The sequence below is a fragment of the Macaca nemestrina genome, chromosome 13 (assembly GCF_043159975.1).
Source record: "Macaca nemestrina isolate mMacNem1 chromosome 13, mMacNem.hap1, whole genome shotgun sequence".
Classification (NCBI taxonomy): Eukaryota; Metazoa; Chordata; class Mammalia; order Primates; family Cercopithecidae; genus Macaca; species Macaca nemestrina.
In genome coordinates, this window is record NC_092137.1 from 12,232,177 (window position 1) to 12,257,968 (window position 25,792).

At 43.7% G+C, this 25,792-nt stretch overlaps 1 long non-coding RNA gene across 1 annotated transcript in view; it reads left to right on the forward strand.

Annotated features, from left to right (window-relative positions):
- The first annotated feature begins 509 nt into the window (after positions 1-509).
- LOC139358015 (uncharacterized) overlaps positions 510-25,792 on the forward strand; it is a 112,708-nt gene continuing 87,425 nt past the window's right edge. Inside the window, exon 1 of the long non-coding RNA XR_011612214.1 lies at positions 510-614. This is a non-coding gene — a long non-coding RNA (uncharacterized lncRNA). The remainder of the gene's footprint in view (positions 615-25,792) is intronic.

The following is a 25,792-nucleotide window of genomic DNA, read 5'->3' on the forward strand; positions in this document are numbered from 1 at the left end:
CTGTGTCCAAATTTCACCTTTGTATAAGGACACCAGTCCCATAGATGGGATGAGGACCCACCCTAATGACCTTGCTTTTGCTTGTTTACCTCTGTAAAGACTCTATTTCCAAATGTGGTCACATTCTGACATGCCGAGCTTTAGGACCTCAACATATGGATGTTGCTAGGGGTAGGGGTGGGTAGGGATGGACACAATTCAACCCATGACATTTGGAGACTACGCAGACTTGGGGTTTGTAGCCTTTCTCTGGCATAGTGTTGGTGTTTTTATTATTTACACTGTTCCCCACCCCACCAGTGAGATTTCATTCCTCATGAATTTACAGAGAGGCACATGGCTTATATTTCCTGAATTCTAACTCTCTTTGTTGCTGCTGCAAAGCTGTTATTCTCTTTGGTTTCTCCTTTCATCAACCTGGCTGCCAACCAACGTCTAAAAAAAAAAAAAAAAAGTCCCCACACTGCAAGCTGAGTTCCTGCCTCGGGTCGATGTGGGTTTATTGATATTCCAGCATGGTTTGCTTCACGATTTATGCTCTGCAGTTTGTGAACCACAGACCCAAGAGGAAAAGAGATAGTGAAAGAGGGGATTTTTCGATCACTTTATATGCCGTAAGTGAATCTCAATTTCCTGCCATGTTATTTCAGAGTCCTTAAATATCCTTTTTTCTGCCTGGACATTAGAAACTATAAAAGCTCTACATTCTGTGGATGAAATATGAGTTCTGTAAGATCTATAATCAGAGCGACCTCTTAACAGTGCTGTGGTACCTGGGAACATATATATATCCCTGTGACGTGGAGTGAAGGGAGGATGCCTGTTCTGGGATGTGAAATGATACGAACATCTGCGGGTCTGTGAGAGATCTCATTATCCCTGTATCTCAAGGGCAGGAACCATACTATAACCCGCTTCCTCACTTCCCTTAGTGTACGTGCAAACTGAAAAACAGTGAAAGAATTGAACACAGTCATTGAGAATGCTGCTCTCTGTTCAGAGCAGGACTCTTAAAACAGGGCAAACCATGGTAGGGGTAATGAACTCCATAGGCATGTTTAGAATAGGAAAAAGCACACAGTGTCAGAGCCAGAGGAAGCCTTAGGAATTATTTTATGTGAGAGAAAACAAACGCCCATGACACTGTTTTTGAATGCATGTTGGTTTCATAGTGAGACAGAAAAACAAAACAAAACAACACAAAACACACACACACACACAACAAAACCAAAAAACAGGCTATTACTGGTAATGAATAAAATAGTGTTTAACATTCTATTTCTGGTAAAGCATAGAAATCATTTTAGGTGGTTTGCACAAACAGGGAGAGCAACAGAGAGGAAAAGGGAAAAGGAGGGTGGGGGATGACACTGGAGTCCCTGGACACACTAAATACAGCCCATTTGCAGCATGAGCCTCTCAAAGGGTTGATTTAAATAATGAGAACACATGAGAAGTAAAATGTGAAGTTGCCAAAGGGTTCTGCTCCGGGAGCTGCAGGTAGTTCATTTCTAAGCCTCGAGGTTTGCACAGAAATACTTATGTGCATGATAACTGCTTCAGATGCATAGCTCTTTAGAGATTTTTCTGGCTCTTGCACAGTCCTGTGAGGCGGGTGATGGGGGAGGCTCAGGGAGGCTGATTTGTTCCTGTCGTGAAGAGCACAGGTTTGGAGTCTGAGGTTCAGGTTCAGTTGGCTTTGTGGCTTTCCACTGGTAAACCCCAGGCAGATTATGAAGGAGTCCCAGGCACGACTGGAACTCGGGGCTCTTGGTCACCAGGGCAGGGCTGTGTTTCCCTTACCTTCTCCTTTTCCTCCTAACTGGGCCACGGGTTTTCTTAGGTCAGCTCTGTCCTGTGAATTCCTTGACATTGGGAGCTCTGTCTTGTTTTCCTCTGGTTTTGCCTGGTGACGTGCTGAGTAGGTAACAGAGAAATTGTACAACCTGAAGAACATCCTCCAAATTATTAATTTTTAATCTACCGCCTTTAAGATGCTCTTATATTTGTAACCAGAAACCAAAGACCATGTTCTTCAGCTAATTACTCATCATCACTCAGCTGGCTTCTTCCAAGGGCAATTCCTCCTCTGTTTTCTTCCTTTCACAATGATTTATTGTATACCTATAAGTGCTGTGTGCCCCTGATGGTGGTCCAGGCTATGAGTTCCAATCTAGTCTGCAGTATTCCACCTAAATTTACCTGATCTAATCATGCCACACCGCCAAATACAACTCCTCAGTAGCTTCTCCACCTGAAAAGTTAAAGCCCAAGCTTCTTGACAAGACAAAGTCAATAGGCTGTTGACACCAGGGCTGCTAGGGGAGCTGAAGTGGGGAAAAAGTTGGAGATGGGTCAAGGGCAGGTCGTGGAGGCCTGAGTGTGCCAGGCTAAGCAAGGCCATGGTCTTGAGAGCAAACAAGAGTCCATAAAAAGAGGAGTTGGCCTAATAATCTTGAAATACTCCATATGCTGCACACTATGCAATTTGATCCATGTTTAAAGCTTAAATCATTATACTCAGGACAACTGCCATGGGTCGAATTGTTACTGCAGTCCTGCTTTCTGCAAACTTCAATTCAGTTATTCCATTGCAGCATTGTGATGGGTGCTGGAAAATACCAAAGGAATACCTGACATGATTCCAGTCTTCTAGCAATGTACAATCATGGAAATTATAAGGGCTGCCATTATTGCTTTTAATATTGATGTATTGAAATATATGTATTGAATACTGTATGGCATTGGGTTATAATCATATTATCATTGATGCTGAAGTCAGACAATAGGGATTCAAATCCTGAGTATGACCCTTACTGTGTGACTTTAGGCAAGTCACTGATGCCCTGTTTTCTCATTTGTAAAGTGGGGATGGTAAATATCCCCCAAGAGGCAATGCCTGTAAAGTGCACAGGAAAGTGCCGGGCCCATGGCAAGCACTCAGAAATTACTTTCTTGCATTATTCTGTTATGATATATGGTGTTGGAGGTGATAGAATGTCAGGCAGACATGGTTCACATCATCAAAGGACAACAAGTAATGAGTGAATGACTATACACAGCAATTCCTATTGAAATTGGCACTGCAAAAGAAATGACAATGCTCTAGACCTTGCTCTAGAGAACAACAAGGCAGATTCTACTTTAGAAAGAATGGGGTGGCATGGGGCAAGGCCTTTCTGGAAAGGTGATATTTAATCTCCCATTTGACAGGTGAGAAGAGTTGGCCACTGGAAATGCCAGGGAGAGAGATTGCCAGCTGAGGGACCAGCAAAGCAACAAGCCTTTGAGGCAGGAGGAAGCTTGGCATGTTCTAGGAACCAGCAGAGGCTAAATGTGCCTGGGGCTTCATGAGCAGAAGGCCAGGGTGGCAGGAGATGAAGCTGGAAAGGACACTGGGACAGATCGTGCTGGGCCTTGTAGACCTCAGTCAGGAGTTTGGATGTTATTCCAAGTGGGAGGGTCAAAGCAGCAAAGTGGCATGATGTGATCTGCATGGCTTTGCTTAATATGTGCAAATGGTCGAGCTGGTGTCTTCCAGGCCCTCTGAATGAAGTAGTGGGTATGCAGTTTCCAGAAGGAGAGAACAAAACTGCAAGCCTTGGCAGTCAATGGGGATGTACTTATTGGGAATGAAAATTTCTTCATTTGTAGAAATATTACAAAGAAATAGGAACCTTCCCTCAGGAGCACCTGGCAAAGCATTCTCACTTCCGAAGGGCAGACACATAGCCATGGTTGGCTGCTTTTGGCAGGGCATAAATTAATTCTAAATGCATGCACAGGGAGAATCTAGTTTGCTATTTAGTATGCCAGGCCCTGAGCTGGGCTAAGGACACAAAGATAAACCAGACACACAGAGTTCCCTGCACTTAAGGAGCTCACTCCTCTGCTGTAGGAGACTGACTTATGGCAGATCATTAGTGTGTGGCAGGAAAGGTGGCTGTGCGGAGGGGAGTAGCTGAAAGATAATGTGTTGGCACAGAGAAAGGAGAAACCTGTTCTCTGGGGAACACAGGAAAGGCGTGACAAAGAGGTAATGAAGGAAGGTCATCTCCTTTGGGCATCTCTCACCTCCATTTATCTGGACGAATGGCTTTGCCCTCTATTCCATTTCCTCAGAGTCTAATTTTCTTCCCAGGTGAGAAAGTGCTAATTTGAGACGCTGGCCCATGTTGTGAAGGAAAACAGGCTCTGAGGATATCTTGTCTTCTCCCTCTCAAATGGAAAATTTCAGTCTGAATTGGGGCTACTTATAGCGGAAGTTCTTAGCTGAAAGATGAAAAAGTTTTATCATTGAGAATTTTTGATGTATAGCCAATAAACAGTCATGAAAGGTGAGGATGATAAGATGTTATCAGACATAAATGCTTCTTACAAATGTTTTTACATTCACATAGCATAATTTATCAGGAATACTTTTATTAATCTCATGTATTATTTGCATATCATCAATTAGCCAACATTTATTGAGTACTTGTTATAGATGAGGCATTGTGCTGATTCTGGAGGTTCCAACATGAATCAGACATCTCCACCCTTGAGGACCTCACAGTTCTAGGGATAATCAGATAAATAAACATGTCATGTTGAAGAGGAAGTCAGCACGTTCTGTATGACCCTTAAAACTCAGACCAACAAACGCAGATTGCCGGCAGATGGATTTCTACTCAGTATTAACAACAATTGTCCAACATTTGAGCTGGTCAAGAGTTGAGAGACTGTTCCTACTTCCATACAAGCTCCCTTCTCCCAAGATGGGAAGCACAAAGCAAATGTCAGCTCCTGGTACAGCTGGACCTCGTGGAGGAGCCTCTAGGAGGAACCCATCAGCAGCACATAAAGGGAAGCCCAGTGGCCACTGGCCTTGCAGTCCTGTGATTCTCAGATTCGATGACTTCTACTCTCACTAGCTGCTGTACTGGAGAAGTTTCACCTGCAAACCCAGCTAAGCCAAGACCAAGCCTTGGTATAGGCAAGAAGAAGACTCCCTGACATTCAGAAGATGAGGTTGGGTGACCCTTAAATGAAAGATGGGCAGGTACTTACAGCCCTGGGACACCTTGGGGCTTGCTGGACACCTTTGCCCCATGAAGATCCTCATGCATGGGTGAGATACACCCATTAATATGGGGAATCCTTTAAGGATCTGATGAAACGTGAACCCAGCTAGAAGCCACGTGGCTCATACATATCATTCTTATATGTATGAGAGTACAGTGAATGCAGAATAAAGACATGCTCAGGGAGGTCTTGGCAGAAAGCCCTACCTTAGCTTCTGAATATGTCTTGGGGATCAAGCCCAGGACTTTGTTATCAATCAGAAGGTTTCCCATGATTAGCTTCTACTTCTCTACCCTTTTTTGCACTTTCCGTCTGCTCCCACCCACCCTTTATGCTTTGCCCATAAGGAAGTGCTGCCTGTGCTCTACCTCCACCCAGTCCACTAAGAAGGAGCTCCTTCAGGGCAGGGAGCAAGTTCATGCCTCTTCGCTACTCTCCCGGTACCTGGAATAGCAATGAACAGAATGAGCGTCAAAAAATGTTTACATTTTTTTGCAAAGACAGGTCTCATCTTGTCTTTTAGTTATGGGTAGGGTTGTGGATGGGAAATGCATTTCTTTGAAGTGGTTCATTTCACTATTTTACCACTGAGGATCACACTGTTGAAATCAGAGATGACCTACATTTCCTCTTAATGGACTTGGGGTTGTTTAGTAGTGCTGGACCTTTCCTCTAATGGGGAGAGTAACCACTGCCATTTACTGCGGTTGTGGTGCCATGAACCCAAGTGCCTAAGCCATTCCCAAAATGGCTGTGTCGCTTACAAGCTCCTTGGGTAAAGGGTTCCCAGGATGGAAATCCTTAGGAGTTCAGAGGTGCCTGGATTTCAGGGAAGACTCTTCCCTGGACTGAATGGAGCAACAGATTTCTGGGGTTCTTTTGCTGGAAGTAAATGCTGAAATCACTTTTTTTTTTTTTTTTTTTGAGATGGAGTCTCGCTGTTTCCCCCAGGCTGGAGTGCAGTGGCACCATCTTGGCTCACTGCAAGCTCCACCTTCCGGGTTGACACCATTCTCCTGCCTCAGCCTCCTGAGCAGCTGGGACTACAGGTGCCCGCCACCACACCTGGCTAATATTTTGTATTTTTAGTAGAGACGGGGTTTCACTGTGTTAACCAGGATGGTTTCAATCTCCTGACCTCGTGATCTGCCCGCCTGGGCCTCCCAAAGTGCTGGGATTACAGGTGTGAGCCACTGTGCCCAGCCTGAAATCACATTTTAATGGATGCAATAGCTGCACATATGAATATACTGAGATTTTGCTCTCTCAAAACAACACCAAGGAAGCCAGTGCTTTAGAGTCTTGTGTTGAATGAATCCAGTGGATGTTTCAGGAGGGCTTTAGAGACCCCATTACATGATGGCAAACTTCAACCACAAGTTGGTTTAGGACCCAACTTTGCCACTTAGTAGTTGTGCAGTTCGGGACAATGCCTGTGCTTTGTGAACTGCAAGGTGGCCTCACCGCCAGCTTCCGCATCAGGTGGTGGTGAGGCCTCCAGGAGGTGCTATGCAAAGCGCCCAGTCTTGGAGGTGGTCACGGAGGGGCACAGGTGCTGTGCTGTCTCCCTCCTCCACCCCCTCCCCCTCACTTCACCACACAGGTCTAAAAGAGTTTCATTGAAACTCTGAGTTAAGAAAGGGATTCTTACGTACTGAAGGTTTATCGAGGATTCTTCATGATAATGTAAGTTCTTTTTCAGCATGTGAGAAGTCATTTCAATATTAATAGCTGTTCACTTTTGTGTGTGTGCTTCACAGTTTACAAGGTGCTTTCCTAATTCTCAATTAATTTACTTTTCAGGGTAACTTGCTGAGAAACACAGATGGAAGAGGGTGGGGCCGGGGGAGGCACGTGGGGACTAAGGGACTCTGTTACATGTTGAAGGGAGCTGGCACTCAGTCTTAGCAAGGTCTCTGCCATCAGACAGTGCTTGGGAATTGGGGCGTCTGTAGTTCGAGACCTTAGCCCACTTTTGCTTATTTGTGTGTTGCTAAGAATTCAAATCCTCCCAATCACCTTTCCTCATTTGTAAAATTGCTATATTATGAGAATTTAAAAAGTATGTCAATTCATTTCTTTAGTTCCAGAGAAATTTAAGTTGTTGATTAACCAAATAATGCGTATAAAGCATCTAGTACCTAGTGGCACTCAATGAATGAGGGCTGGTTTTACTTTTTGCTTTATTGAGCCCCTAGAAGTTTCAAACACTCTGCTTTGTATCTGAGCTCTGCTCAGTAAATGGTTACCTCCCCATTTTCCAAAAAAAAAAAAAAAAAAAAAAAAAAAAAAAAAAAAATAGGCTGAGACTTACTCAACATCACCAGCTAGTGACAGCTGTGATTGCAACCAAGTAAAGTACTTTTCCTCCTCCCCATAGTCAAAAGTTGTTCATTGATAAAAATATAATTTAGAATTGGAAAAAGGTTTTTGAGACTATCAAATCTAACTCAATAGGGAAACTGAGGTCCAGGAAAGGGAATGGCTTGTGCAAGGTCACAGGTACGTCAATATATGGCAGAGGCTAGAATCGTATGACTCCTTCCTCAGTGCTCCCATCAAAGATACGTGCTTCTGTTCTGCTGGGGTGCTTTTGGTTACATGCTTTTCTTCTAGGTTCTGGGTCATTGAAGGCCTTGACCAAACAAGGAAGGTCATGTTTATTAGATATATAAGTGGTGTCTTCCATGGATATGGCTATCCTATATCAATAGCAATGAGATATTTATAGCATTTAAAGATTCTATCTCAAAGGTGCTGTAGGTCGTATCTGAGGCAGGAAAAGCAAAAGCTCCAATACATATTGAAGCTTTTCACAAGGTATGTGATCATCTCATTGCAGTCTTAATAAATGTCAAAAGGAAAAGTGTCAGAAAAATTCTATACTCTAAAACATTTCAATGGTAGATCATTGAATGGTAGGTAGAGGCCAAGGTCCCAGCTGGCCTTTCCTCAGTAGGGGATTGTTCATGTGAGTTTTTGGGATGGGCACAGGATACAGGTGAGTGATCCAGGGCATCTATCCAGACAGAAGGGCAGGAAGGGCTCAGCTTTGTAGATTGCTGCTTGGATTTGCTTTGTGTGAACAAAAGCTAAGGGGGGTGTGAACTTAAATCAAACGCTAGGATTGCTGAGGAGGAATCTACTAAAGTCATATGTTTTAGGTTTCTTTTTTTTTGAGGTGGAATCTCACTCTGTCACCTAGGCTGGAGTGGAGTGGTGCCATCTCGGCTCACTGCAACCTCTGTCTCCTGGGTTCATGCAATTCTTCTGCTTCAGCCTCTCCAGTAGCAGGGACTATAGGCACGTGTGCCATCATGCCTGGCTAATTTTTGTATATATATATTTTTTTTTTTAGCAGAGAGAAGGTTTCACCATGTTGGCCAGGCTGGTCTCGATCAAATGGTCCACCGGTCGTGGCTTCCCAAAGTGCTGGGATTACACATGTGAGCCACCATGCCTGGCCAAATGTTTTAGGTTTCTCCTAATGTTTTTCAGATGTGCTTCTTGAATAGTACAATTGCTTTGGCTCTGTGACCATTAAGAATCTTACAGAGATAACCTCACAGCTGGGGACTAGTTGGTGGGCATTTCCACCATGGACAGGTGAAAGTGAATATAAAGCATTACTTCTCATCCCTGGCTGCACCTCATATTTACCTGGAGAGGTTTTAAAAAGAACACTGATGCCTAGGATCTAGAAAAAATATTTGAATATAATTGTTCTGGGATGGAACCAAGCTATCATTACTACTATTGTTTTTCCTTGAGTTCCTAGGAGTTTATTATGTGCATCTATCATTGGGAACTATGGCCTAAAACAAATAAGAATCAACTAGATATAGGGTAAAGCGGTGCCCTAGAGGAGATGTTGTTTATAAGAAGACAATAGTATCCTCCCAGCCAGTGGCTGGAATTAGGAAATTAAGTAATGTCTGACCGGGGTTGGTATGGCATCCGAAGCCTTCCACAGCCTGATTGTCACCTGCATTTTCAGGCTCACTTACTACCAGTCACCGCTACATCTTACGATGCAGTTACATAGGAGTATTCAATGCACTCCAAACATGATCCACATTTGTGTCATATCAACTCTGTGCTCCCAACCTAAGACCTCTGTCTACACAGCTTCACACAGTGAGCACTTATTCACTTTTTGAAGCTGATATCCACAATCCTAGAAGCCCAGATTGCTAAGAGTAAATTTCAAATGTTTTCACCACAAAAAATGTTAAGTATTTGGGGGTAATGGATATGTTAACTAGCTTGATTTAATTATTCCATATTTATTTCATGAATCCTGACAGTGCTGTGTACCCCATACATGGATGCAATTATAAACTGTCATTCTGTGATTTTTTTTTTTTTTTAAAGATAAACGAAATCTCATGCCAGCGTCAGCTTCTCTCTGAGACACTCTCTTGGTAACTGGCTTACACCTCAGAGCATGTGGTTGATGCTGAGTGGGTGCCCTGGTCTCTTGCCCCTTGATTCAGTATTCCCAGTCTCATCTGCCCTGTGGCCTATCCCAGAGTAGGCGCTTAATAAATGCACGTTAAAGGAATGAATGTGAACAACATAGCTGTCATCTCTGAGGGTGAACCATGTTTTTCCTAATACATTTTCCCATACTCCCAATCACACACGCTATGAGCCCTTCAGTCCTTGAATGTTCTGGCTCGAAGGGCTCTTTGTCTCCTCTCACAGATGGGGAAACTGAGCTTCTGAGAGGAGATATGCTTCTTCAATGACATCTCAATGGAATTGGGAAGAGGAATGTTAGACGTTTTCCTAGTTTTGGTCAGTTTTCTTGCATTCCATGAAGTGTCCTCCTCCGATGGAGCGCCTGACCATTACCTGTCCGGAGGAGCGTGGTGCACTGTGCTCTTGCAGTGTGGATGCTGCCAGTGATCTAGGATGTGAATGAGCCCAGCTCACTTCTGTCCACCCCCAGGGCTTCAACTTCTACCCCACACCCAGGCCTGCTGCGTTCAGAGATCCAGCATTGTCTTTGTTCACATAGCCAACTGCCTACAGGGCACCTTCCCTGTCATTTTCCACAGAGCCCTTAAATGCCGGAAAGGGACTCATCATCTTCTTTTTAAATTCTTTCTCCTCATTCCCTATCTCAGGAAATGAGACAGAAACATAGGAGTCATTCTAAGTCTTCCATTTCCCACACTACCCACATCTAATTGCTCGCCAGGTCTTGCTGCTGCCACTTCAGAACCACTATTTTTTCCCAATTAGGGACCTGGTGCCCTCATCTGGCCTCTTACAGCCTAGATCAATCTTTCTATTTGGGGATGCTTGTTATTTTTCCAATAAAGAGACTTTCAAAAAGTCAAAAAAGTGTTCCTCTTGCCTGGATTCACAGATGATTTCAAAAAGGATAATTACCTCTTCCATCTTCAGCTATGATTCTATTTTGGAATCCTCTTCCTCTAATTACAAAAAAATTCCCCAACTCCTAGTGCTATTTGAGTCTGAGTCATTTGTGCAGTGAAATCACCAAAGCAGCACAAATAAACGTGAAATGCAGGACTCAGGCTCCCCCGGCCTCCCCCTGGGATCGGACATCCCCACAAGATGCAGATGGTAGTTCTTGTGGTGCGCTCTCCAGATCCAGACCCAAGGCATACAAAGCATGCTGCATTTTGGGGAAAGTTTTCCCCCAAGCTTCTCTTTCAAATGCTTAGAATAGCTTCTGGCATTCAATAAATATATATTTTTCCTCCCAGCATGTATTATCCAGGGATTTAAAAATATGCATAAATACTGCTTATGATATGACTAATGCCCTAAGGCCATGAGCAGTGCCCAGTTTTCACTCTAGTGAGCATGCAGAGATGTCACCTCATCTTCTTCAATTTCATTAGTCATCAAGGAGTCATAAAAGCTAGAGTTGGGAAGCCCGTAGGGATCACCAAGCATGACCCCGATTTACACATGGGGAAATGGAGGTCGCGCACCTTATCGTCAGTTATAAAGGGGCACTGACTTTCAGAAACACACAACACATTAAATCTAGACCTTCCCGCTGGGAGAGCTAACCACAGACTGTTACATGTGACATGAGTGAAGTCGCAGTTACTTTGGAAGCACCTAAATGCGTTCTGAATTGCCAGTCATGCTGCATATATGACAGAGAGAAGGAACTGGTCTTGTTAGTTCGGAAGGAGGAGTTGGATCTTCATCAGATCGACATGAAGGGCAGAGAAGAACGAGTCAGAGGCAGGCCCAGGTTCAGCAAAGGCCCAGAGTTTAGGAAGAAAAAGTGGATGGGAGGAGACTGCATTGTAATGTTTCTATGCTTCTTTTCATACTCAATTTACTTCAACAACATTTTTTGATACCCAAAACCATCGGGCACTGTGCAGGGCATGAAATGGATCATATGTAATCACAGATGGTTGCAGCTTTGAGGAGTTCATAGATAATCAAGTAATCCTAGCACAAAGTGGCCATCTTATAATGGAACTCGCTGTGCGGTGCTGTAGAGGCAGAGGAGGGGCACTATTCCAGTTGGGGACAGCCTGGAAGACATCACAGTGGGGGACACTTGACTTGGGTGCTGAAGGATGAGTAGATTTTACCAGATATGCCCAAGAAGAGAGAGGGTAGTTCGGGAATAGGAAAGGTTTGTCCAAGGGCACAGGAGGGCTATGTGGTCCAGCGTATCCCTGGAGTGTAAACAGTAGGTTTGAGGCAGGAGTGGGCGGTGCTAAGAGGCGAGGCTGGGATGAGATGGTGCAGGAACTTAGACACTGGACATTGTCATGAACTAATTAAGAGGCAACACCAACACTGCTTCAGCAGAGGATGCTTCCCCTGTGTCTAATTGGCGTTGCCATGTTGGCTTGTCTCCTCTGCCCACAACCTTCCTCCATGGGCATTATCATTCAGTTGCTCCCCAGAAAGCTGGGGATCATTTTGATTCATGTTTTCTCATCTTGTTTCATCCAACTCATCCCTAGGTCCTGTCCATCTCCCTCCCAAGTCTACCCCTATTTATCCACCTCTCCCAGGCGCTGCTCCTCCTTCATAGTTGAAACATCATCATCTCTTGCTTAGCTGCAATCATCCCCCAGTGAATTTTCTTGCTTCCATTTACAGCTCTCCTGGTTTTGTCTGCTTGCATAGCAGACAGTGGTATCTTTGAAATTGCAATTCTGATCAGGTCACCATGCCACTTTTATTAAAGTAACTTAGTGGCTTCTAGGTAAATAACTTTCAAACCCCTTCCTGTAGTCTGCAAGGTCTTGCCTTACTGACTGCTTTGGGTCATTCCATCACCCCAGCCTCCTCCCACCACCAAATGCCCCTTGTCCTCCCTCACTCTTCACTCTGACAGTCCTTCTCCACCTTAGGATAGTCACACATGTTATTTTCTCTGTCATGCATGGTCTTCTCATGCTCTTGTGTGGATCTCAGGCCTCAGAACTTACGTTACTGCTCAGAAAGGACCGCCTGACACCACCCTTCTGTCCTACCAGTCTATTTTGCAGTGTCCATTTCTTGTCCTTGACAGCACTTATCACATTGTACACTAGTGTTTTTTAAACAATGTATTCTCAATTCCTAGTACAATACTTGATGCCTGGTAGTTGCTCAGTAAGTATTTCTGGAATGTATGAGTTGCTCATATACCTTGCTATGTTAGGCAGGGTTCTTTAGAGAGACAGAGCTAATAGGACATATATATATTTCCATATGTATATATGGGAGTTTATTAAGTATTAACTTACATGATCACAGGGTCCCGCAATAGGCTGTCTGCAAGCTGAGGAACAAGGAGAGCCAGTCTGAGTCCCAAAACTGAAGAACTTGAGGGCAGGAAGCATCCAGAACGGGAGAAAGACATAGGCTGGGAGGCTAGGCCAGTCTCTCCTTTTCACATTTTTCTGCCTGTCTTATATTCTCTGGCAGCTGATTAGATGGTGCCCACCAGATTAAGGGTGGATCTGCCTTCCCAAGCCCACTGACTCAAATGTTAATCTCTTTTGGCAACATCCTCACAGACACACCCGGGATCAATACTTTGTATCTGTCAATCCAATCAAGTTGACACCCAGTATTAATCATCACACTTTCTAAAGGCAGATTTTGGTGGTCATGATTTATGGCATGCAGCCTAGATGACAAGATCTGAGCTAAGAGAAGTAGAGGTGGCTGGAAGAAATAGATTTGAAAGATATTCCATTGGTAGAACTGACATGGTGCCAATAGATGTGAATGATGAAGAGAAGGAGTTGAAGATGATGCTGTTTTATAGCTTGAACCACTGAATGATGGGCCCTTCTATAAGTTGAGCTCTTGAATGAGGGATGAGTGTTATTGGAGTAAAGAGAATTGACCTGCATGTTCCACAACTCCCCCATACAAGTCATTCCCCTCACCCAGGCAGGCTGCCTGTCCATTTCTCCCTCTCCTTCCAACAATTCAGCAATGCCCACCTCTAAAGCTCAGGCTACTCTCCAGTTCAGATTGTCCCTGCACATTTTGACTTATTGACAGCTGCTTCATCTCTCAAGATTTATTTGATGTTCTCATTTCATAAGGAATTTCCCTTGTGCCCAGCCCTCTGACCAAGTGTTGCCCCAGGACTCTCATGACATTTAGAAACAGGGACCATGGAGACGTCTAGGTACATTCTATATACCATGCATGGTGTATGGAATTTCAAGACTTGGCCGGGTGTGGTGGTGTATGCCTGTAATCCCAGCTACTTGGGAGGCTGAGGTGAGAGAACCGCTCAAACCTGGGAGGCAGAGGTTGCAGTGAACCAAGATGTCACCACTGCACTCCAGCCTGGGTGAGTGAGACTGTCTTAAAAAAAAAAAAAAAAAAAAAAAAAGAATTTCAAGACTTGATCAATTGTTTGTATGTGTTGTAATAGAGACAAACTCTTTTGAGAAAACTCTTGGATTTTCCTTTTGGATAGACATTTGACCCCATTTTGCACAAAACAGATGATCCTTTATTCTCCTAAATGTCTTGGATAGAGTTATGACTTTTCACAAATGAATGGAAACCCTACTATTTTCTCGTTTGGGCTTTTCCTTCAATCCATGACATAAAGCAATGGCATTTGAGGCAGTGAATTAAACCTTAATCCTTGACTGGTTTATCAAAAGCCTGGATAATGGAAGTGATATTTATGAGGACTTATTTGAAGGGCATGCTGTTTATCCCTTCCTCTAGTTGTGCTAATTTTTATTCCTGCATCAAGCTGTGCACTTGGACCATATGTTCTTAGTCCCCAGCAGAATTTTCATGCATTTTAATGTTATTTCCTTGGCTTACATCCAGGGATATTATACATAATGGCTTTATGAAAACTATTACTGTGTGGGATGCCTTTGAGGTAGTGTGCGTTAGGTCATTGCTCCAGGTTCCTTCTAGATGAAGCTTGGAGCAGGGGCCAGGAAAGACTTCGCTTCCTCTGAGGAGCTGGGACACATTTTACTTTGTGGTAACAAGACCGACTATATCTTGGTTTTTGGATAGATCATCAGGAAGCTCAGAGCCAAATGTACAGGTGAGTTGTAGCAACTATGAAAGCCTCTAGGGTTTGCACAAAGGGAATTAGTAGAGTTTTACAGAGTGTTGGAAGCACCTGTGGACATTGCTAGCCCCACAGAAAGGGGGTGGGGAGAAGAATAGCGGAGACATCAGTCATTTAGGAGGCTGAGAGTTCTTGCTTCTGGCATTCTCCAATCCCCCCACGTGGACAGCTTTCTATTTTGATTCTCACCTGCTTTATGACTGTGGCAAGTAATCAACCTTTTCTTGACTTTGGCTTCTTGTAAAGTGAGGGCTTACATGAGAGGCTGTCTAATTGGAGGTTAATTAGAGGCCATCTCAGACCTTGTCTTGACGACGCCTTCTTTCCCAGGTCCTCCGCCCCCACCCTCCCTTATTCTCACTCCCACCTCTGCCTATTCTGAAATAACACCGGGGGCTTCTCCACACAGGTGGGTCCTGTCTACGGCAGGCGATCTGAAACTTAGCTACACAGTAGAATGATCTGGGGAGCTTTAAAACATTCCAGTGTCCCAGCTGCATCCTTTACAGAATAAATCAGTCTCTGAAGTGGGACCCTGGCGCATTTTTTATGGTTCTCCAGATGAGGCCATTGTGAAGCCGTGTTGGAGAACCTGCCCTTTTGTGACTTTACTGTCCCTTTGAATTGCCTGGGGATCTTCTAAGTGCAGATTCTGACTCAGAGAGGCCTGAGAGTTTACATTTTTAAAAAACTTTTAGATGATGTGATGTTGTTGGTTCCTGTGTCAAACTCTGAGTGGCAAGATGAAGACACATATTTGGTGGATAATGCAAAAAAGGAAGGACACCTGACTCAGTCCCGCTGGAGCCCAGGGGAGGGGGAACCAGCATGCTGAAATGAGCACAGCCATGATCTGCATTCTGTTTCACTGAGCTGTTGACAAAGTTCAGTTCAGTGTGAGACCCGGAGCTTTGGGGGAACCACGAAGCCAAGCATATTCTGTAACCAACGAGGCTGACAGCACCTAGAAACACATTCACTCTTCCAACTTCAGTATCTAAATCCTCATCAGTGTTTGCTAAATGAGTAAAGAGATGCGGAACAGGCACTCCCTTCTTTGAGGGCAGAAAAGGACCCATTTTTTTTTTGCTATAGTGTGACTTGAGACAAGGATTCTGTCTCAGGGTGTTTCACAAAGAAAAGATAAGGCTTGGTGTTAGATTCAGGGTCAGGCTCCAGCCCAAGCTGAGGTCCAAAGGGAGTGGGTGGCTGAATGGCAGATAGCTGAAAGAACACTTGGGGCGGGGCATAGGTAGGTGAAATACGGCTTTATTCAGCAGCTCTCTCAGCAGCAGCTCTCTTAAACTGCTCTGTCTCAGCCACTTGCTCTGGTCGCTCCCATGCACAGCTGTGCGGCTGGCTCTCCCTTTAGGGTCAGCAGCTTAACTCTCTCTCTGGGCATTAGTGCTCATGACTGATACTCTGTCTTACAGGAAAATGACATTTGCTATTATGTGATTCAAAGCATACTTGTTCATTATCATATTTTTAGCAGATACATAGCATCCATTTTTAGAACATTCAGGAAAAAAAGTCATGTCTTTGAAGACATGTCTAGGTAACAAAACTCAGGGTAGTCATATAAGAGCTTTCTTTTCTCTTTCTTCTCCCCCTTTACTTTTGGTCCATTATAAGCTAGAATGAAAAGATGTAGTTGACTTCAGAAAGGTGAAGTCCAACCAAGAGGGAGTGTTGCTGTATAACACTGCATTTTCAGTGGGTGCAGGAAGTGTGGTGGTTGGGGGAACCTTTGCCATGGCTATGTGATCTCATGTCAAGGACAGAGTCTGTTATGAACTGTTACCCCCTAAAATTCATATTTTGAAATTGATTCCCCAATGTGATAGTATTTGGAGGTGGAGCCTCTGGGAAGTGATTAGGTCATGAGGGTGGAGCCCTCATGAATGGGATTAGTGCCCTTATAGGAAAAGGCCAGACAGCAAGCACCTCTCTTTTCATCATGTGGGAACATAGCAAGACGTCAGAAGCCTACAATCTGGAAAAGGACCCTTGCCTGAACCTGACCATGCTGGCACCTGATCTGGGACTTCCAGCCTTGGAACTGTAAGAAATGAATTTTTGTGGTTCATAAGCCACTCAGTTCGCAGTACTTAGAGCAGTATAACTTAATAGTAGCCTGAATGAAGATGGAGATTGTGTTTGAAAGCAGGTAGATGTAGCCAACTGTATATTTCCAATAAAAGGAGTGGTAGTTTGATAAAAGAGAGGAAAATGAAGACTGACTTCATGCACTGAGGTTGGATTTACATTTTGATATCAGAGTTTATTTCCTGCTTTAAATGGAATCATTCATGGCGAAGAGTAAATGAAATTCTGCTTGAATTTTCACAATCAGGATTGGGTGTTTTCTCTAAGACTTAAAAAGGAGCCAAGCTCACTGATACTTCCTGTGCTGTCACCTGAAGCAAAGCAGAGTCTGAAATTCACCCTTAAAGAGACAGAGCAGGGGAACAGTAGATCTTGTTTCCAATTATAGACTCACTTTTTCCCTTTTCTCTTTCTTAAAAAAAAAAAAAACACACATTTCTCATTTTCCTTCTTTCTAATTTCCCTCTTTCTCCTAGATGGAGTAAAACACGAACTTCCAGAACTAAGTAGTGCAGTGAGCAAAGTGGCTGTATTTCTTTCTACAAATGTGCACTTCCCGTTCATGTTTTGCAGGTCACAGGAAGGCCTGTGTGGCTTCAATATGCCTATGTCCCTTCACTGTGGGGTAAACTAACATCAGGCATGGGGGCTGGCCGACGGCCTGCTGCTGACCTTTATTAAAACTTTTGTGTGTCATGTTGTTTGGGCCTCTTTCCTTCCAAGAGCTTCTACTGTAATCCAGCATGGAACCCTCGAAGATGAGCGCCGGTGTCTTGGCACTTGTGCGACTATGTTCTACTCCCATCGGGGTCCTGTCCCTCGGGCCTTTGATACAATTTCTTACTCACTTCAGAGGAGGATATTCTGGATAGTGCTTTATAAAGCATCTAACACGTGAATAAATTCTTGTTGGGAAGGGAGCCGTGTTTAGGGACTTCATCTGGAATGTGCAAAAAGCAAAACAAAGTAATTTAAAAAGAGTCAGTCAAGCCTTCCTATTTAGAAGAGTAGACCCCAAAGTTAGGGCTAGAATCTGGAATAGGGTTGGAGTTGAGAGTGGAAATTGATGTGCATAATTAAGTAACAGGAATTTGCGGGGATTTGGAGTCTTCCTCATGCATTGCATAGGGAAGGTGGAAATTACACGTGTGTGTGTGTATGCGTGTAGAGAATGCAGAGTAGTGCAAAGGAAATAGTGAAATAAAAGAAGAGGGGAAAAAAAAGTCTTGGTAATGAAAGGAAGCCCATCAATTTAAAACTAGAAACTGTAATTCTTGGCAAGGATGGCGGAAGAAAGTCAGGGTCAATGAAGAAAATAGGTGAATGAATTGTGTGTGTGCTATCCACGTGGTGCCATGGTTCACTATCAATATTCAGTAAGTGTCTGGTTTCCAGGAAAGCCTGGTATCAGGGTTGTTCTGAGGAATAAAAGAGAGAGTTTGAGTTGTACACCAAAGGGGCTGAGGTGATGGAAGAAGGCCAGCAGCCTTAGGGAGTGAGAAAACTAGCAAATCCTGGGAGTTATAAGAAGCAGGAACCTGGAGCCAGGGTGGGGAGGAGAAAGCAAGCCCTTGGAAATTTGGAAGAGATTGGGTTTTCTGGTGTATGTGGAATGGGGACTTAGGCCATTTAAAGTGGATCTAGTAGGAAAGGTTGAGCTCAGAATGCTGGAAGACTTGGGGACATGTGGGTTAAAAGGTTTAGATATGAAGACATTGAGCAGGACTCACAGTTAATAATCATGGCTAACACATGAAGAGTGTTTACTAAATGCTAGGCACAGTTTTAAGACTTCATTAACCTATTTTCTTCAACAACTGATGAAGCGGGTGCCTTTAATATCTACTTGTTAAAATTTTAAAAAATTGCAAATTAGAAAACTGAGGCTCCTGGATGAGGAAATCACTTAAGGTGACAGAGCTGGTTAGTTTGAGTGTTACCATTCAACCCAAGGGTTATGTCTTCTCCTACCTTGTGTCCTGGAACAAGGGACTCCACCCCTTCACAGCTTAGGTTGTCCTTTTCATTAGAATGAAAATCTTGGGCTCATTGATTGATTGATTCATTCACTCATTCATTTAAGGCATTAAATGAGAGTTTAGCATGCTTCAATAAGAGGATTTTCTGCCTGCTTTGGGGTTTGTGGCAGAATGCTGGTGGGAGCCTGGAACTCTGAGAGCTTCCTGATAAACTTTCAACCCTTTATTTCCACAGCATCTGCTACCCCTCACCCCTTCCAACACTCCTTTTGCCCTGCTTGAATCATTGGATCAGCCACCCCAAGTGCCTCAGGTCAGTTCTCAGCCCCAGACTCTGACCCCCACAAATATCTGTAATACAACTTTCTGTTTTTCATCAAATCTTTTCCAATTCCTGTAACTCTTTCCCTGTGATCTCTTCATATGGTTGGTCATCAATACAAAACACCTCTAGCATCTCTCTTTCCTGATGGTTCCCTTTACCTTTGATTCCCTGAAACTTGGCTCTCCCAGAAGGACACTGTCTCCCTCCCAAAATGGGCTCACATGTGGTGAGGGGGTGTCCTTGTCTCTTCTGGGAGACTCCCAACGTTTTTTTCTTTTCCTTCCAGTATTCTAACTCTCCCACCAGTTCTGATCCATGGTCCCAGTTTGTACCACCCAACACTTTTCCTTCTTGAAGTCATTTGCTGACTACTAGGTCACTCTCACACTGTTTGAAGTTTTTAGCTCCTGACTTACTATTAATAGGTGAAACATTGCCAGGGCGAGTGGTCTCAGCATCCATTTAGATCCTTTTACCCCTGGGGCCTTCAAATCCCTTGGCCTCCTCTTCTTTTTCTCATCCATGTAAATATTGATTCCCACAATCATATGTACGATTCCATCACTATCAGTGATAACGGCAACTTCTCCATGATCTCCCATTTTAAGCCTCTTTCTCTCTGTCCTTTGCCACCTTTTGGGCTTCTTTCTCTTAGTACCCTTGACTCCAACAATCATTTAACCTCACAGAATCCTGCAATCTACTAAGTCTATTATTTTTTTCCCACCGTCCCTCTCCCATACATCATCATGGCTCTATTCACACAACTGAAATTCCATAGCCTGTCATTTTAACCAGCTAGAATCTGGACTCTGCTGGAGAAAAACATTCTGGTCTTGCTGTAATTCATGATCATTAATTTCAAGTGGACGCTTACAGCAATGCAGCAAACATTTGATAATCTTCTAGTGCATTCTCTGTCCAGCAAACATTTGATAATCTTCTAGTGCATTCTCTGTCCAGCAAACATTTGGTAATCTTCTAGAGCATTCTCTGTCCCATGCTCCTATGCAGCAGCTTTATTACTCACCTTCATCTCTTTCCTCAAATCTCTGACACCCCCTCTCCCATCTGCAATCTCCACTGGTGATCTTGCTGAGAAAATTGAAGTTTTCAGAGGCAAACCTCTGCAAATTACCACCAACCCATCTACTCACCAGCCTGAACCTGCGTCCTTATGCACTGCTTCCTCTCCTGCCGTGGAGATGAATTGTCTGTGCTCACAGCAAGTGCTGTTCCTGAGGGGCATGTATTACATTCCATGTCCTCTTCCTACCAAAGAACATTGCTCCTGCCATTGGCTGATTGGTTGCTCTCTGACCTCACCATCACTTTTCCTTCTGTGCCTGCTCTTTCCCATGAGGATGCAAATGTACATCTTTTCAACACACACACACACACACCCTCTCTCTTTTCTTCTCCCTTTATTGTTCCATTTATCTCCCTCATTTATACCAAATATCCTCACAAAATCAATTGTCCTCGTTCACTGCCTCCATTTCCCCCGGTATGTATATATTTTGAATACACATGTACTTGCAGGATAGTTTCTGTGAGAATTATTTGAGTGGTATAAACAAGAGTCATTTATTTTCCTTTCCACCCTCATCTGCTGTGAGCTGACTGGCTCTTCTTGTTGTTTCTCCTCCAGGGGATGACCCAGAGCACCATTCTTCTCTGGTCTGACACCTTCATCCTCCACTTTCTGCCTCCTTTGCAGTGACCATACAGGTGCAGAGCACAAGCAGGACGCACAGGGGTTTATGTGGTCAGGCCTGCCTGGAGTTGGCACACAGCATTTCTGCTTACATTCTTAGGTCTGAAATCCAGCTCACAGAGCCCTAACATAACTACAAAGGATCCTGAAAAATGTTGTATTCCAGTGTGCGTCGGAAAAGAAAATGGGATTGATAAACTTTGATTAGACTACATCATTGAGATTTAAAAGTTTTTTGTTGAAGCTGCTAGCATTATTTATCTTGACTAATACAGAAATTGCTATTAGTTTTTGTGTAAAAAATACGTGACACTGGGGAGTTTGAGAGGTGAGAAAAAAAAAATAGATGCAGCATTCTGGAGAGCTAGAGATCCATGTTATATAGCAGCACTATATTTGGTAAATGTCCCTGTTTACTAAGATCGTAGCTCAAAGGTAAAGTGGGAAACAGAATGTGTGGACTGTGGTGTGTGGAGGCCCTTATTGTCTGCATGTGCAAGACATTAGATATGAAAGATGTGCTCAATATTAACTGCACAATTTGTCAACAAATATATAAAGCAAATAGAGTCTAGAGATATGTGATAGGCTGGGGAAAGCCTGCTTCAGTCTTTAAATAAGATAGAAAATTTAATAAGGCTTTGGGTGAAAACGTCACAGGACACTTCTCGGTTGAATAGAGAGACTCAGAGCAAAGATCAGATGACGAATGTAGCCTTCCTATTCAAGCCTGATAACCTGACTGTATCTGTCATAAAGGGGAGAGGAAGACGGAGTGAGGGAGAAAGGAAAGGAGGGAGGGAAGGGTGGGTGGAGAGACAGAGTTAAGGATTGTGCTGAGAAAGCAAAGAGGTCATATAAGAACTATGTGTCCAGGAATAAACTCTGGGTGTGTTCCTGACTTGTGAAACTGACTGGGTGAAGTAAATATGGGCCTCCTTTGTGCTCAGGAAGAAGACATAAGACAAACATCTCAGCCCTGGCACGTTGCTCGAATCAGGCTTTCCTCTGCCCCTACGCCCCTGAAGCTACTCTTGTCCAGGCACCCGACATGGGTATGCTGCTACATCAGAAGGTCTGTTCTCAGCCTTCATCCCACTTGGCCTCCCAGCAACTTTGAGCAATTGATCACTTTCCTGTTCTTTGAAGTAATTTCTGCCCTTGGGTTCATTCTCTGCTCACTTCCTTCTGTAAGACTCTCCTGGCTTTCTTAGTCTTCCTTACTAGTTTCTCCCCATCTCACTGATCTTTTCTTGTTGGGACCCCAGGGCCCAATTGTTGGACCTCTTCTCTTACTCTCTACATTCAGTCCCAAGAAGTTCTCATTAAGTCTCATGGAATTAGATACCATCTAGGCACCGGTACTTCCCAAATTCATGTGTCTAGTGTAGATCTCTCTCCTGGCCTTTGGATTCAGATTCATCTATCCATTGCCTTGTTATTTCACTTGTGTTCGTTATCTCAAGCCTAATGTGCATGCAGTGGAATACCTGATCGTCTGCCCTAATCTTTCATGATTTTCCCCATCCTAGGAAATGGCCATTCCCTTCTTTGAGATACTTAGGGTAATACACTTGTAGTCAACTTTACCTCCTGTTTATAACTCATATTCTTCATGCAACCTACTGGCTAATCTCGCTGTCTCTACCTTTAAGATATTCCCAGCACCTGAGCAGTTCTCAATAGCATTGTGGCTACAGCCAGGTCAAGCTGTCCTCATCTCTTACTTGATCACTGCGGGAAACTGATGGCCCTGCTTTTGCGGTGCTGCCTTTTCATCCGCTCTCCATGCAGTTGCCATGGTGATAAGAAATAAGTCAGATCATGTCTCTTCCCTGCTCAGACCTTGTGATGACCCCCTTGCCAAGGCCACACCCAGAGCCCTTTCAATGCCCCATGGCTCTGAGGGCCCTGACTGTCTCCTACCTTTCTGGCCTCTTCGGTTCCCCCTTTCACTGATTCCTGTCTGGCTACCCCGGCCCTCTTGCCAGCCCTTGACTGTCCTACACATGCTCCCACTGCAGGACCTGACCTGCCGTCCCCTTTCCAGATCTTTGCTTCCACGCCCCTTTCACAGGGAGGTCTTTCTTCAGACTCTTGGGTAAGCTGCTTCCCCAGGTCGCTGCACTCCCTACACGCCTTCCTGTGTTACTTTCCTCCGGAACACTTCCCGGTTTCTACCTTAGCAATAGCTTGCCCACTTATTATACCTGTTGCCTGTCTCTCTCCAGGAAAATAGGGACTTAAAGAGGTAGAGATGTTTGCTTGGTTTATTTCATGTCCTGCCCAAGTGCCCAGAAGAATGCCTGGCACAGACTACATATTCAACACATATGTGTAGAATATTGAATGAAGGAATAAATTCACACATTTATGTAAACAGTGAAATACATTGAAGGGACAGGTGATCCAGGCTGGTGGGAGAAAGAACGCCAAGCTGCCAGGGCAGGCCTGGGCTCTGGGAAGTCAGAGGGGCTCAGGCTGCCAGGCAGCCCCCATGTGCCTTGTCCTGCTGTGAAACTCTCTCCCACGACTGAACTGCCTCTGCCCTGATGCTGAGGCTTCCTGCTCTCTGCAGACCCCATAGCGCTGGCATCATCTGGCTGCTTGGCCTGGGGGAAATGAGGAAATATATTGGTTCCCTTGGGGACATGGGCTCATGGTAGAGGGAGATCATCCTCCCTCCCTCTCTCCATCTTCCCTTGTCGCTGTCCATCATTGTCATCTCTTTTTTTAAAATAAAATATTTTAAGTTCTGGGTTACATGTGCAGAATGTGCAGTTTTGTTACATACGTATACACATGCCATGGTGGTTTGCTGCACCCATCAACCCATCACCTGCATTAGGTATTCTCCTAATACTATCCCTCCCCTAGCCCCCCCACCCCGCATAGGCCCTGGTGTGTGATGTTCCCCTCCCTGTGTCCATGTGTTCTCATTGATCAACTCCCACTTATGAGTGAGAACGTGTGGTGTTTGGTTTTCTGATCTTGTGATAGTTTGCTGAGAATGATGGTGACCAGCTGCATTCATGTCCCTGCAAAGTACATGAACTCATCCTTTTTTATGGCTGCATAGTATTCCATGGTGTATATGTGCCACATTTTCTTAATCCAGTCTATCACTGATGGACATTTGGGTTGGTTCCAAGTCTTTTCTATTGTGAATAGTGCTGCAATAAACATACTTGTGCATGTGTCTTTATTGTAGAATGATTTATTATCCTTTGGGTATATTCCCAGTAATGGGATTGCTGGGTCAAATGATACTTTTGTTCTAGATCCTTAAGGAATTGCCACACTGTCTTCCACAATGGTTGAACTAGTTTACAGTCCCACCAACAGTGTAAAAGTGTTCCTATTTTTCCACAACCTCTCTAGCATCTGTTGTTTCCTGACTTTTTAATGATTGCCATTCTAAATGGTGTGAGATGGTATCTGGTTTTTGATTTGCATTTCTCTAATGACCAGTGATGTCGAGCATTTTTTATATGTCTGTTGGCTGCATAAATGTCATCATTTGAGAAGTGTCTGTTCATATCATTTGCCCATTTTTGATGGGATTGTTTGCTTTTTTCTTGTAAATTTGTTTAAGTTCTTTGTAGATTCTGGATATTAGCCCTTTGTCAGATGGATAGATTGCAAAATCTCCCATTCGGTAGGTTGCCTGTTCACTCTGATGATAGTGTCTTTTGCTGCACAAAAGCTCTTTAGTTTAATTAGATCCCATTTGTCAATTTTGGCTTTTGTTGCCATTGTTTCTGGTGTTTTAGACATGAAGTCATTGCCCATCCCTATGTCCTGAATGGTATTTCCCAGGTTTTCTTCTAGGATTTTTATGATCCTAGGTCTTAGGTATAAGTCTTTGGTCCATCTTGAGTTGATTTTTGTATAAGGTGTAAGGAAGGGGTCCAGTTTCAGTTTTCTGCATATGGCTAGCCAGTTTTCCCAACACCATTTATTAAATAGGGAATCCTTTCCCCATTGGTTTGTGTGTCAGGTTTGTCAAAGATCAGATGGTGGTAGATGTGTGGTGTTATTTCTGAGGCCTCTGTTCTGTTCCATTTGTCTATATATCTGTTTTGGTACCAGTACCATGCTGTTGTGATTACTGTAGCCTTGTAGTAAAGTTTGAAGTCAGGTACTGTGATGCCTCCAGATTTGTTCTTCTTGCCCAGGATTGTCGTGGCTATGTGGGCTCTTTTTTGGTTCCATATGAAGTTTAAAGTCGTTTTTTCTAATTCTGTGAAGAAAGTCAGTGGTAACTTGATGGGTAAAGCATTGAATCTATAAATTACTTTGGGCAGTAAGGCCATTCATGATATTGATTCTTCCTATCCATGAGCATGGAATGTTTTTCCATTTTTTTGTGTTTTCTCTTATTTCCTTGAGCAGTGGTTTGTCCTTCTCCTCGAAGAGGTCCTTCACATCCATTGTAAGTTATATTGTTCTCTTAGTAGCAATTGTGAATGGGAGTTCACTCATGATTTGGCTCTCTGTTATTAGTGTATAGAAATGCTTGTGATTTTTGCACATTAATTTTGTATCCAGAGACTTTGCTGAAGTTGCTTATCAGCTTAAGGAGATTTAGGGCTGAGATGATGGGGTTTTCTAAGTATACAATCATGTCATCTACAAACAGAGACTGTTTGACTTCTTCTCTTCCTTTTTGAATACCTTCATTGCTTTCTTTTGCCTGATTGCCCTGGCCAGAACTTCCAATGCTATGTTGAATAGGAGTGGTAAGAGAGGGCATCCTTGTCTTGTGCCGGTTTTCAAAAGGAATGCATCCAGTTTTTGCCCATTCACTGTAATATTGGCTGTGGGTTTGTCATAAATAGCTCTTATTATTTTGAGACGCGTTCCATTGATACCCAGTTTATTGAGAGTTTTTAGCATGAAAGGCTGTTGAATTTTGTTGAAGGCGTTTTCTGCATCTATTGAGATAATCATGTAGTTTTTGTCATTGGTTCTGTTTATGTGATGGATTACGTTTATTGATTTGCATATGTTGAACCAGCCTTGCATCC